Source organism: Anoplophora glabripennis, unplaced genomic scaffold, assembly GCF_000390285.2.
Source record: "Anoplophora glabripennis isolate ALB-LARVAE unplaced genomic scaffold, Agla_2.0 scaffold2, whole genome shotgun sequence".
NCBI classification, from domain to species: Eukaryota; Metazoa; Arthropoda; class Insecta; order Coleoptera; family Cerambycidae; genus Anoplophora; species Anoplophora glabripennis.
In genome coordinates, this window is record NW_019416325.1 from 4,012,338 (window position 1) to 4,027,136 (window position 14,799).

The window sequence follows — 14,799 nt, forward strand, 5'->3', positions numbered from 1 at the left end:
ATTTCATTAAAATCGGTTCTATAGTTTCGCAAAATACCTAATTTTGTCAAAAAATTTTGGAAAAAAATTTTCGAAATTTTAAAATGTTGCACAGCCTCAAATAAAGCATCTAAATACATGAAAATTTTTTCGCTTAGAAAAGACCGCTCAACCTTTCAAATGGTTTTTGGGAAATTGAAATCGATTGATTAGGTCGGCCATAGTAAATTTTTAAAGTTAACACACTTTTTTATTTTTAAACAATTAGATTACATTTATCAATTTGCAATTTAGTTTTTTTCAACAATTATAATTTTAAAGTACTATTTTTTCTTAATTTTATCTGTATTTAACAAAAAAAATAATTTCCTAATAAAAACAAATTTTTGATTTGATTAAACAAAAATTATTTAAATAATTGTAATAATTATAACTAAATATATTCATATTCAGTGTTGAAATATATACGTAAACAAATTTTTTCATTGAAAAAATGCAATAGCATAGGGTAAAATATACAGTATATTTAATGCATAAATAATAAACTTTGTTTATAACAAAAATGTACAAATTAGACAGTTGGTATTACAATATTCGAATTCCTTGGCTCGCGAGACATCGGATTTAAAAAAAAGATCGAAATTGGTTCGTTGGAAGCTGAGATAATGTAATTTTTTTCATACCTTCGCATTTTGAACCTCCGAATTCAGTCTCGGAGCGAAAGCCCCCTACCCCACTTTTCGTGTTTTAAGTCACTTTTCTAATTTATCTATGTTGCCGATAACTTGTGGATATGAAAATTTTTTCCAGCTTCGAACTCGGAAAAAACGAAGCCACTGGATCAAAAGATTATTGCTAAATTGTTTATAAATTAACGGTAAATGCCGATAAATTTTGACCGCTTATATCTTGAGAACCAATAAACAGAATTTAACTTTGTTCTTAAAAGAAGCGTCTTTTCGAGTATTTTAAAATTATAATTTTTATATCAGTTTTTCAGGAAATTTCACCGAAAGACCAATTTCCATAAGGTGTGTGGTCCTTTGTATTTTTTATTTTTACCTCAACTTTAAGGGGCTGTAATTCGTTGGGAGTTTGCAGTAGAATTACTTATTATTTTTTTAGTGCGAGATATTTGTGGTTAACAAAACTAAATTCATAAAATCAACCTTCGACTTATCCTTTTGGCGCATAGGGGTTATTTATTAAAAATTTTGTTTTCAGTGCGGCAGAAATATCCAATCAATTAAAAATAGTAACTGCAAATAAATAATTACAGACAATACCCTTTATACTTCTTTGTGTATTTAATACAGCTATACAAATGGGAAACTGAAAGTGAAAACTGTACTGCTATGCCACTTTCATCTGAGCGAGGTCGTTTATGCAACAAAAGACAGGGACGAAGTTACAGGCAAGCCTTCCAGCCTTCGCGAGATAACTTCTTTCTTAAAAGATCAGCGCGCGGAATTTCTCGATCAAAAGTGAATTCCCGCTCCTTCGACACTATGTCTCAAGGAATATTTGACATTTTTGGGAAGTCGAGTCCATTGCAGCGCAATGCAACGAAAAGAAAGTAGATTGCCACTTACCTTGGAAACAGTTAGAGCAGTGGAGACAAGCCTAACCCACTTCAACGTCATATTACGTCGTGACGTCACTGAGACCAGCGCGCGCATGTAGAAATCTAAAACCGAAACTCTTCAGTTGCTCGATGTCCACGAAGCGTTAAGCCTCTATGCTGCGACGGTCTAAATGACAGTTTACGTATGCTGCATGTGATTTTTGACTTGGTGTTTGTAATGAAACTTTTGTGACAGTGCAGTGACGTTTGTCTTTTTGGATTACCGCCTTTTCAGTCGTTCCTGTCGCTGTTTTCGGTGAGAACTACCATTTATCGGAGAAAGTATATAATTCTTATGGCACTTTCTTTTAAATATAAAATCACACAACTTATAACTTTACCAATCCACACACATACACACCATATATATATATATATATNGCGCGGAAACATTCTTCTCCCGTAATGACGGCGATCTGGATACCGTGCCGCGTACTGTCTTGCAGCTATAGCTGCATTTTGAAAACACTCGAAATAAATCGCAATCATGTCAACGGCTTCATTATTTGTGAGAGGCATTTTGATTAAAAAGTACTCAAATTATACGCAATCAACAATATTAGGCTGCGTGTGACAAAAGTTTGACGTTACTTGGCAATATTTTTGTTAGGCGATTGTCGTGTCCATGGCCTACTACTTGCCTTCTTATCGAAAGCAACCGATGCATTTTTAAATGGGGATATATGAATTTTCCTGGTTTAGTATTTTTTTTTAATAATTTGAGTTAGGAAAAAGATATTAAGATGCGGTTTGCGCAGGCTTATTGGTTGGTCATTTGTCTATTTTCTAGTCTAAAAAAAGTCATATCATCGCATTTAAATTTTTTGAGAAAATCCAATATTTTGGTTATAATATCGAATAACGCCCTCTATCGGCGGCCGTGTAGGTCGCAACTGTCATGATTACGAGAAACCTAAAAGCCCAAGAAATGCTCTTTTCAATGATACCAAATTTATCCAAATCCATTAAGCCGTTTCGAAGTTACAGGCATTTATTTCAAACAACATTCAAATACCCCCCACCACTTTATTTCGAAAGATAGAGAAAAATTGTTTCTACAAAAAATGTTCGACTTTAAGTTAACATTAAAACGCAAATACTTTTTTGTTACATTCATTGGGGAAAATCGTGAGAAACGTAACTTTATGTAATTCAATATGGTGGAAACGCCCACTGGCGGCCATCTTGGAAACTTGAAAATAATTTCCAGCATTTTCCCTTGCCCACTTTACCTATAAATTTGTTTACCGTAGCTCTCTACGATCACTAGTTTCTGAGATACAGCCGCTTACCTCGCTTATTTGCCCACCCTGTACAATTATTCAATGAACAATCTAAATAAAAAATTTAGATAAAGGGACGAATACAATGAAGATGAATTTTTCGGGACAAAACGTCTGAATCTGGCTCGGGCTGAGGCAGTACAGTATTGAGGGTCATGAAGGCTTGCAAAAAATGTAATAAAATTTACAGGGTAGAATTTAAAAAATGAAGTTGATGATGGTCCTGGAGAGACGAAACGTTACATATAAAAATTGATTATGCCATTCGATAGAGGGCAAAAAGTGACCATGAGAAAGGGTTCTTATTTTTTCGCCTCAAACAAGGCTGAAATAGAACAAAAACGGATTTCCAGAATTTTGTTTTTTTTTCAAATATTTCGAAAACTAATCATGTTAGCCTTGATTTTTTAGAGGCATAATGTTGGTCCCCTGATTGAGCAATTTTGCCGCCATATTAGCTACTTCGTATCTCTTACCGTTTCCGAGATCCCTGTAGTGAGAAGTGAATTTGTAACAGCCTGTATATAGTGTTGGTAATATCAATAACATAAAAAACATGTTTAAAATAAAAGTTATACTAACCCAATTTTTTTAATCATTATTAATTTAATTAATTCCTATTTTAAAAAAATGGTATCCGTAACAGCCTGTAAATATTAAATATCTCCAGGAATAAACAGGATGCGCCTTTTACTTTTTGCTCAAACATGAAAAAACTGATCTTTTGGGTCAAAGTTCTCAATCACAGATATTTTGGTATTTTATCTTCTTTTTCTTCTTGCAAAATGTAACATCCTTTCGATTTGATTGAGGTATGTTGAAGTGTATTTATTTGAGTTTGCCAGATATTTAGGTTTTCTCATTTGATTTATTTAATTAATTTAATTTAACTCATTCAACGGGAAGGAAACCCAAATATAGGATAAATAAATACTTAACAATACAAAAATGTGTATATAGCAATAAAATTACAGTAAAAAACTATGAACTGTGTTAGAAAAAACAACTGTTGTCAATTAAAAAAAATAGAGCAAAATAACAATATGTGTGCTATGTGTACATAAATAACGAAACGATAATACAAAAATAACTATAAATTATACAACCTTTGCTACGAGAGCATCAAAATCTTTTAATGTCTGCTAAACAACAATTTGTCCCGCCTTTTTTTAACAGAATGAATCATAATTTATTGTAAACGAGACCACTACAAATGCGAAAAGGAGAAATAATAAATAAATTACTAGATCTGGCATTTCATCTAGGAACAAGATAATTAATGTGCGACGTAAGCATTATGCAATCAATATTGTGATTAACTATTTTATTATAGAAGAAAATTACAGAGTATATAATTCTTCTCCTAATAAAGTTGTCTATGGCAAAGTCCCAATCAGAATAAATTGTGACGATTCAAAAAATCTCCTTTGCATTTTCTCTATCGATGTTATATGTGACAGTTACAATAAGGAGACTAAACCACAGAGGTAAACCTCAACTTAGGGTGCGATATCCTTAAAATAATTACTTTTAAGCAAAATAAAACTCAAATTTTTACGAGCCTTTGTGACGCTTTCAGCAACACGTAGAAATGTAGAAAATGTAACACGTACATTCTTGACTCCACCAGGTCTATCTAACACGTGCTAGAATTAGTTTTAAGGGAAAAAGACATGGCTTCATATTTAAAAACATTTAAAGGTGCCACACCATACCCTGAACAAGCTCCACACAGCAAAATGTGGGCGTTAAAATTACTCGCGATAACATTAATGAAAGGAATAATAATCAGTGGGTCAGGTATTGAACCCTGAGGGACGCTTGATGTTTGATACAAGTATCAGATTTGTATCACACGCACTAGATTGAATCTACCAGTAGTAAAGCAAAAAGTATTTGAATTATGTGCTCAGCAAATATTTTAACATTATTAGTTTCAGTCTAGTTTTAATAATTTTGTATATTTTCGCTTTTTTCAAAGTTATTTTAATTTTAATTGTTTTCATTCACTTATTGTGATTGTAATTGTATTCAAGCATAATTTTCAGTCCGTTTTTGTTTGTGAAAATTCCATTGTTACGAGGTAACCATTTTTTAACAATATCCGATGCAATTATCATAAAATTAATTAAATACGATGTTAAATAAATTCCAATAAAACCAAACAAAATCGTTCTACTCTTGCAAAACGTCGGTAAAAGTTTTGTTATGTTTTTAAATTAACTGTATCTGCAATTTCTAATATATTACGAGCGTTAGATCTAGAAATAACACAAAATTAATTGCCTAAGTTATTATTACTCTAGGGAATAAATTATAATATCACTTTTTTAGCAGAAACAGTTTCACTATACTTTTACTTAAACAGTTTTTATTTACAGTCGTTTGAGAAATGCCAGGCAACTATTTGACTTTTTTCAGAATTACAACATATTACCTGGTACAATAAACCTATAATATTTAGTGTCGCAGGTTTTACACTTGTAAGTTTTTTTTAACTTCAGTTACTTCAAATTGCGACGGTATTATAATTTTATTTTATTAGGACGAATACTACTTTTCCCTAAGAGCTTCCCAAATATACAGGGTGTTCATTCATTAATAATAAATTAAAATGTAATTAAGTATATCATAGTTTTTCATTGATATTAACAAGTTTCAGTTTCAGTCACGTATGAAAAATCAAGCATGAACATATTTTAACTAAATTTATGTATTCGAGATGCCCCCAAATCTCAAATTAGTAAAACTCGAGCACAAATTAATAAAAGCTATTATTAGGTATATATTTCTTCATGAATAAACGACGATAAAACAAACTGCAATTAAAAAAAACATTTAAAATGTTTTTTACCAAATTTCGACATAAAAAAAACGTGCTGAGAAAAAGAAATTTTATTTGTAAAAGGAAGATTTTCAGATCCCATGCATCTGATTTCAGAACAACATGCCCTTGATCATTCGAAACATACTCGGAATCTCTATTAGCTTCTAAAAACATATGGCCTAATGATCGTTTTATTATAATCATTTCTGAAGGTATTTATTATACAGGGTGTCCCGATACAAAAAAGTAAAGTACAATTATTCTTGTTTTGTTTTTCTATTTTGTGTTGTGTAAAGTGTGTTTGTCAAAATTTGTTAGCGAAAATTACGTTAGCAGACAGTAAGATATTCTAGCTCTTATTTGAAAAATATGTACGGTTCTAATATAACATAATTATGTCCAATTAAAAATGAAAACAAAAAAATGGTGGAGGCGCCTCTCGATGTGCACTATGACATAAAATCACAAATATTTCTTAAACTATTAATTTTACCGAGTTGCACCTAGAGGGTATTATCGTTGGCAAATTCTTCAGGGAACTTATTTTTGATACAGGCAGATTGCAATCGTCATCTATGCAAAAATTCTGGGTTGTTAACCATTGGGCACAGTCCGTCCCTGGCGTCCTGGGCACAATGAAGTTCCACTTACAACATCAAAAACAAGCTGTACACATGTGTTATCGATCACCAAATTTGCATTATGCTGAAGTTAATAGTTTAGAGACTAAATAAAAATAACTTTTTAATTTTTACTTTTGAGGGCCCGTAACTTGTTAACGAAGGCTCGTATGAAAAAAATTTATATGAAGAACTGATATTATTTTGACCTCATCTATTTGTACTCGACTTTTACCGGAACACCTTGTATATTTAATAACATATTTATATTGGCAAATTTTTTAGAATTCTTCCATTTTTCCACCTACCCTAGGAAAAAAAACTATTTTATCCAACGTCCAATTTCTCCAGACATTTTAGACCTCTGCAACATACCGTAGATAAAAATTTCTCCAGTAATTTCAGATCGCTGCTGCAGACCACAGAATAGTGCTTTGAATTTTTTTAGTAATTTATTTGTATTTCTCAGATTTAACTATTTTATTTTATGTATCAGGAACAGTTAAAATTGAAGAAATATTTTTTTTACGTTTCATATCTGTTTATTAACACTTTAGTCCAAAACACCCTGTTTATTTATAATATTCATGTCTGCTACACCAAAAGAAACTACCTGAATTTGGTTCAGTGGAAAACTTGTTGCTTTCTCAAAAGATGTAAGTGGTTATATCTAAAACGGTTTAGTTGCAACGATTTGTGTATAGAAATTTATGTAAAACGAGTATGAAAAGGTGTCAATTAGCAGGTATTTTGAAACGAAGTCAACGGTTGTGTGTGTAAGTAACTTCAATGTCGATTTAAAAGTTCAAATAGGCAATTTACATTATTTAAAGTTTAAATTCAGTTGTATGTTTCTGCCGCTTTGAAAAGAAAAATGTTTAAATAAATAACCCCTTACGCCTAAAAGACCAGTTAGGGTTGATTGAACTGAATTTAGTTTTGCCTAATTAGAAATTTAGTTTTGCGTGATAAGAAATGTCTTTGAGAATTATTTTCAGTGCTCTGAAAAGTCCAATGATTATCCATTATCCATTATCGATTATCGATTTAGGAATCCTATTTTATTTTTGAAAATTTGATCTTTCGAGGAAATTAATTTTGCTCTATTATATAAATATTTCACTACATCTTTCTTACGCACTTTACGCACGGTAATAAAACGAATGCGTTTATTCCTATACCTTTGGAAGTGTTTTTTTAGGACAAAATGTGCGAATGGTAATAAAATGAATACGTTTATTCCTATAGCTTTGGAACTGTTCTTTTATAACAAAAAGGGCGTAATAATACTTTACGCACGATAATAAAACGAATACATTTATTCCTATAGCTCTAGAAATGTTTTTAGGACAAAATGTGCATAATAATACTTTACGCACGTAATAAAACGAATACGTTTATTCCTATAGCTTTGGAACTGTTCTTTTATAACAAAAAGTGCGGAATAATACTTTACGTTCGGTAATAAAACGGTACGTTTATTCATATAGCTTTGGAACTGTTTTACAAGACAAAATTTGTGTAATAATACTTTACGCACGGTAATAAAACGAATATGTTTATTCCTATGCCTTTGGAATGTTTTTTAGAACGAAATGTGCGTAATAATATATTACGCACGGTAATAAAACGAATACGTTTATTCCTATAGCTTTGGAAGTGGTTTTATAACAAAAAAAAAGTGCGTAATAATACTTTACGCGCGATAATAAAACGAATACGTTTATTCCTATAGCTTTGGAAGTGGTTTTATAACAAAAAAAAAGGCGTAATAATACTTTACGCACGATAATAAAACGAATACGTTTATTCCTATAGCTTTGAAACTGTTTTTTTAGGACAGAATGTGCGTAATAATACTTTATGCACGGTAATAAAACGAATATATTTATTTCTATAGCTTTGAAACTGTTTTTTTTTTTTTGACAAAAAATACGTAATGACACCTTACGCACGGCACTAAAACGAATACGTTTATTCCTATAGCTTTGGAACTGTTTTTTTAGGATAAAATGTGCGTAATAATACTTCACGCAAGGTAATAAAACGAATGCGTTTATTCCTATAACTTTGGAACTGTTTTTTAGGACAAAATATGCGTAATAATACTTTACGCACGATAATAAAACGAATACGTTTATTTCTATAACTTTGAAACTGTTTTTTAGATTCAGACAAAGTGTACGTAATAATCATTACTTGTATTTCACATTACGATAGTTTAGATACTGTCGAGAAGATTGCGATTTTCTTGTTAAGAACGATTTCTTGTTTATTTATTTTTTATAAAAGGCCAACCTTAAGTGGCGAATAGTTACTGGTATCATTTGGGACTGTAATAAGTGCATATGTTAACTTATCTAATATCAGAGGTGAGCAAGTAAATGAAATTTGATGAAAAAAATATGATGGGGCCTCGCTAAACTTGACACGCCATATAAATATTGCCGTAAAATTCAATACTCTACAAAAACTAACCCCAAACGATTTATTTTAAAAGATTAAATTTAAGTTTAACACGTAATTTTTACGAGGTAACATCATCTAGATCCGTTTATCTTGGAGATTATACATAAAAACTGTGATGGACGCAAATACTGCTTGACGGTATTTCGATACACAAACAAAAGAAATGATGTCTAATCTGGCCGATCTATGATATATCATTAAAAGAGGAAAATTCCAGCTAATGATTGGAGATACTCTATAAATTTCCAAGAAAAGGTATTTTTCCAGTTAATTAAATGAATAATTTATAGAACATGAAAATATAGCCTATAAATCATACCTTTTGGTTTTTGTAATGTACTGTCTACCAATTCATTTTTGAAAACAAATAGTTATTAATTATTTTTTGTTTATTAATATTTTTTCTGTTTCAAGTAAACGTTCGAGCGATTATAAACCAACCACACCGCAGTGGTATAACGCTCAGTCTAATTCGTATTAATAAGAGTTTAATCGATTATGTAATGCAAGATACAATGCTACGGAGAAGTGAAATCTCGCAGACTGCATTCTACATTACTTAATAAATTTAAAATTAAAAAAAAATGTAATTACAGACCACAACATTTGAAAGTTTTCAATCACGGGTGTTCTGATTTTTCATACAAATTTGACACAAGCAGATGCAAAGTTCAATTTGCTTAAGATGTTGAAGTAGGTTTCTTATAATTTGCGAGCTGTTTTTAAAATTTGAAGAAATTGCTTTGGTGCAACAGACATTTTTTTATATTATTAACTTTACCCACAGCCACGGAAGAGTCCCTTTTACTTGGGACACCATGTATATATGAATCGTATATTTGAATATTAGTAAATGTTATTTCGTTTTTGTTAAAGGAATTAAAAGTACTTTTGTCATTGAGAGACTAAAGGTTTAAAAAAAACTTTACTCCTTGAAATTAGGGACATTTTTAATTCGTATTCAGGAAAATACATTTCTAAATACACCGCAATGCTCTTAGACTCCCATTCCTTTTGGGTGGAATACCTCATTGCGTGGGCAGAAGCGTAGGACATTCGTGTTACCATTCTTTGAACACTTATATTCCACTATTGTTGCAAATAAAACCATAAAACGGTACATTTGAAAACACACTTAATTCGTTATATTTCTCTCATCTGCAACATACTGAGTGGGTAAGTTTATGTACCTGAATCATGCTCCGAATACGGTTATACATATGTTTAAAAAAAACAGTTATAACAGTTAGTTTTTCGACACTAAAATTGTCGGAAAAATTCCTCTATTTGTGACGTATCTATTTTCTATGTATATTTGAAATCTGATTGTCATTTTCGAAAAATAAATAAATAAAACCTTACTTCAAAATAATCAGTTCAATATTTCTATGATCCTTTCTTGCTTAATAAAAAAACGTAAAAAGAAACATAAAATGTCTTGAAGCAATTGAGCCATACTTCAAGGATTGAATGATAATAAATTATACAGGGTGGTCCGTTTTTCATGGCTCACCATTGGCACCTAGAAAACCGTAAGATATACAGGGTGGCTCAAATTAGAAAAAAGTTGCGCCTTTTCAGGGTCATTAAAATAAACCAAACAGATTTTATCCTCTATCTGTTCTGTCAAGACCCAATATGGCGCCCATAAGAAAAAAACAATTGAATGTTGCAATGTTGAACTAGTGGCCATAGAAATTTTCTTTCGACGAAAATGGATTCCTCGTATCTTCTTATCCCCCAATGTTAAATATCAGCCCTTTCTGTTGTGAAATAAGGACACTAGATGGCATTTTCTAAAATCGCTATTTTCAGTTTATTCACAATATTTCAGGAACGGTAGCAGATATCTTTGATCTGTTTGGTTTATTTTAATGACCCTGAAAAGGCGCAAGGTTTTTCTAATTTGAGCCAACTTTTCGCAGATACCAATGGTGAGCTATGAAAAAACGGACCACCCTGAAACAGGTTTCAATGTTTGCTGTTATGTTGCACCAAGTATGCCATTTTTACAAACATTGAACAAAACACGTCAACATCTCTACAAAAAAAAAAAATAAGATTATCGTGAAGAAGCGGATTGGTAATTTTTTGAGAACTTTTTTTGGGAATCAAAATCACTCTCGAAGCATGGCCCATTCGCATCCGGACACCCCGTATACACATTCTAAGGATTCCGTGATTTTTAAAGATTACGAAAGTTTCGGAAAGTTTGTTTAATTACATTGCCACTTGTTGCAAAATACTTAATGAACATTGTTTTATTATACTGCTATATTAGAGCTAAAGTTTATTGTTTATGTAATTCACAGGTGATTATAGTGATCATCTGACTCTGTTGCATTGAATTTATAAGTCTTTTTTGTAAAAGAACATATTTCGTTAAAAGCTTTTCATTTATAAGGCATCAACAACGACCTCAATCAATTGATTGATTTTTTATAATCGTCTATGCGTTTCAAATCCTAATGTCGCTAAAAATAATTAGGTTAACGATGAAGACATTATAATATAAATGTCAGTTTTACATAATAGAACAAGTAAAAGTATAAGTACTTAATATTAAGTACGTAGTTAATATTTTATGCAAAGATCTTTGAAGATGACGTAACATCCGACGTACCTATACAGGATGTTTACAAACTTGGAGCGGGATTTTTTTGTGGTAAATACAATGTAGTCAAAACCACTGAAATTGCAAAATTAATGATAATCAACATGATAAAACTTATTGGGAACCTCTGAAGTGAATAAGTGTGGATAACCCGCCTTACGCTTTTTTGTTCCGTTTTTTGTCAAATTACTAGTTTAGTTTTAAGTACTACTAGTTCTCTTTCCCAAGAAGTATGTCTTTTCTTGTTTAAGTTTCAAGCAAAATTATTAGTGAACACCTAAAAATTTAAGTAAAGTTACTTGCCTTTCTAGATTCTTACTTTTAACTGGGTTTTCTTTTTGCGAAATGTAAGCCGAGCTATCGATGGCGTCAGCGGTTCCAAAAATGTTTCCGCGTATTACTGTGGTAAATCATTATTTAGTATTTATTAAATAGATTTTGGCTTCAGGTATGTTTTATAAGAAGGTGTCATTATGGTGGCTTAGGAATTTAATGATGAAGATGTTGCAACAAAGAAATTACCTGTGTTCTCTGATTGTATAATTTATTGTAAACGTATAAGCTAGCTTAGTTTTGCTTCATATTAGGCATTGGAACATAATGGACATTACAGAAAAATAATGGGTGTAAATTTTATAATACAAAGTAATCTTATTATGCGATGGGTTTAACAACTTATATCAGTTTACTGTCTCGTAAATAAAATAATTTATTGTTTCTATTAAATTTATGCCTTGCGTGCGGGGCATTTTATTTTCCTTTTCTCATATATCACACAGCTATTAATATTTTAGATTTACGACCTTCCAAATTAAGCCCATGCAGCGTAAGTCATTTTTCAAAATAAGAAAAAAATGAGTACCCATCGATAAATATAATAATAATGATATGGTTATGCAAGTGCCTAAACTTGTTTATAATTTAATTTATGTCATATATTCTGTAGAAAAAATATTGTAGGCAATTCATGCAAAAAGTGGTACTTTGCACATGTGTTGCTGAAACATTATTTCCCTTAAAATTAGTATTTTATTCATGGTGGTATAAAAATTTTTTTATAGCTTTTCGCCTCAGTTTTAAATTCAGTAGTAGAGATGCTGGGATGTTTTTTTATTAGCTATTTTACATCCCATTTTATTGATCAACAAATTGTAAAAGTTGACCTTCAATTTATTTCGTATGAGTAAGGCAAAATTGCTATTCGATTTATTTATTGGCCAATAAATTGAAGAATCGGGTCATGTTCTAAATTATTCGACAATTTCGAGGATATTTGGTAACGTTTATATTAATTTATGCCGGTTGATGGACATTTTTAATTTATTTTATCTGCATTTCCGTTGAACATACCAAACTGGCATATATTCGCATCACTTAAACTGATAAACACATATTTGCAACAATGCGAAGGTTTTTAGCAGAGTAACATTTTTTACTTACTAATTTTTGGAAAATAATAATAATAATAATAATAATAATAATAATAATAATAATAATAATAATAATAATAATAATAATAATAATAATAATAATAATAATAATAATAATAATAATAATAATAATAATAATAATAATAATAATAATAATAATAATAATAATAATAATAATAATAATAATAATAATAATAATAATAATAATAATAATAATAATAATAATAATAATAATAATAATAATAATAATAATAATAATAATAATAATAATAATAATAATAATAATAATAATAATAATAATAATAATAATAATAATAATAATAATAATAATAATAATAATAATAATAATAATAATAATAATAATAATAATAATAATAATAATAATAATAATAATAATAATAATAATAATAATAATAATAATAATAATAATAATAATAATAATAATAATAATAATAATAATAATAATAATAATAATAATAATAATAATAATAATAATAATAATAATAATAATAATAATAATAATAATAATAATAATAATAATAATAATAATAATAATAATAATAATAATAATAATAATAATAATAATAATAATAATAATAATAATAATAATAATAANTACTTGCTGACTTACCACAATAATACGAAGAAACATTTTTGGAACCGCTTATTCTATCCATAGCTCGACTGTGTGTTTATAAGTGTTTACAGAAAATTTTGTTCATTAATAATTTTGTTTGAAACTTAAACAATAGAAAACAAACGTTTCAGTAATGAAAACTAAAGTAGAACTGATGATAACGTATGTAAAATTGAACTAACAATTTGTCACCTATTTTTATGTAGGGGACGATTCCAGAGGTTCTCAATAAGTTTTGACAGTTTTGATTATTATTAGTACTTACCATTAAAAAATATCCCTGAATAATAAAATACTACTACTTCTATTTAACCGTTTCTTAAGATTTTCTGTACATCCTGCAATATCCTGTGTGAAGAGATTAATCAATCAATAATGAAAACTAAAGTAAAACTGATGAGATGATAACGAAAATTCATTTTCTGTTTAGTACAAAACAGGGGGCAAAAAAACGGATTGCGCCTATCTACGGCTACAATTCACCTATTTTATGTAAAGGGCGATTCCAAAGGTTCTCAATAAGTTTTAACAATTTTGATTATTATTAGTACTTACCATTAAAAATATCCCTAGTTAACAAAATACTCTGACTTTTATTTAACTGTTTCTTAAGATTTTCTGTACGTCCTGCAATATCCTGTATGAAGAGATTACTCAATCAATAATGAAAACTAAAATAAAACTGATGATAACGTAAAATTCAACTAGCAATTTTTCTGTTTAATACAAAACAAGGGACAGAAAAGTGAACTACGCTTATTTACGGCTACAATTCACATATTGACGATTGTAGGGGACGATTCCAGCGGTTCTCAATAAGTTTTAACAGTTTTGATTATTATAAATACTTATCATTTAAAAATAATCCTAAATATTTTTACTTCTATTTCGGTCCTAAAATATCTTGTATGTAGAGATTAATCAAATTTCGTGTAAGTAGATAGGCTATATTCATACGGTGACAAAATGCCATGCTTTTTCTTATGAAGGTTCATCCAGGTCCGGGATTTTGTCACCGTATGAACATAGCCTATCTACTCGTGAAATATATTTCATTGATAGTCTTTTTCATCATCTTTTCAACATGTTGCACAATATTAATGTGTTTTCTAATACCATATAAAAATTTTAATTACAAGCTATCACACTATTAGCAAACAAATAGTATATAATTTAATTTTTTATAAAAGTTGCAGAGAAGTCATAAGTCAGCCATGGATATAACAAATGTGTTTCGTCAAATAATCACTTCCATTCATTATCTTTGCAGAAGAGTTCTGTTGTTAGAAAAAAATTACTAATAACCGCCAATTACT

At 29.6% G+C, this 14,799-nt stretch overlaps 1 protein-coding gene across 1 annotated transcript in view; it reads left to right on the forward strand.

Moving 5' to 3' along the window:
• The first annotated feature begins 1,669 nt into the window (after positions 1-1,669).
• The window catches only part of LOC108917023, a 63,017-nt gene continuing 49,887 nt past the window's right edge, over positions 1,670-14,799 (forward strand). The window contains exon 1 of the mRNA XM_018723436.2: positions 1,670-1,859. The gene's annotated coding sequence lies outside the window, so the exon portion shown is untranslated. The remainder of the gene's footprint in view (positions 1,860-14,799) is intronic.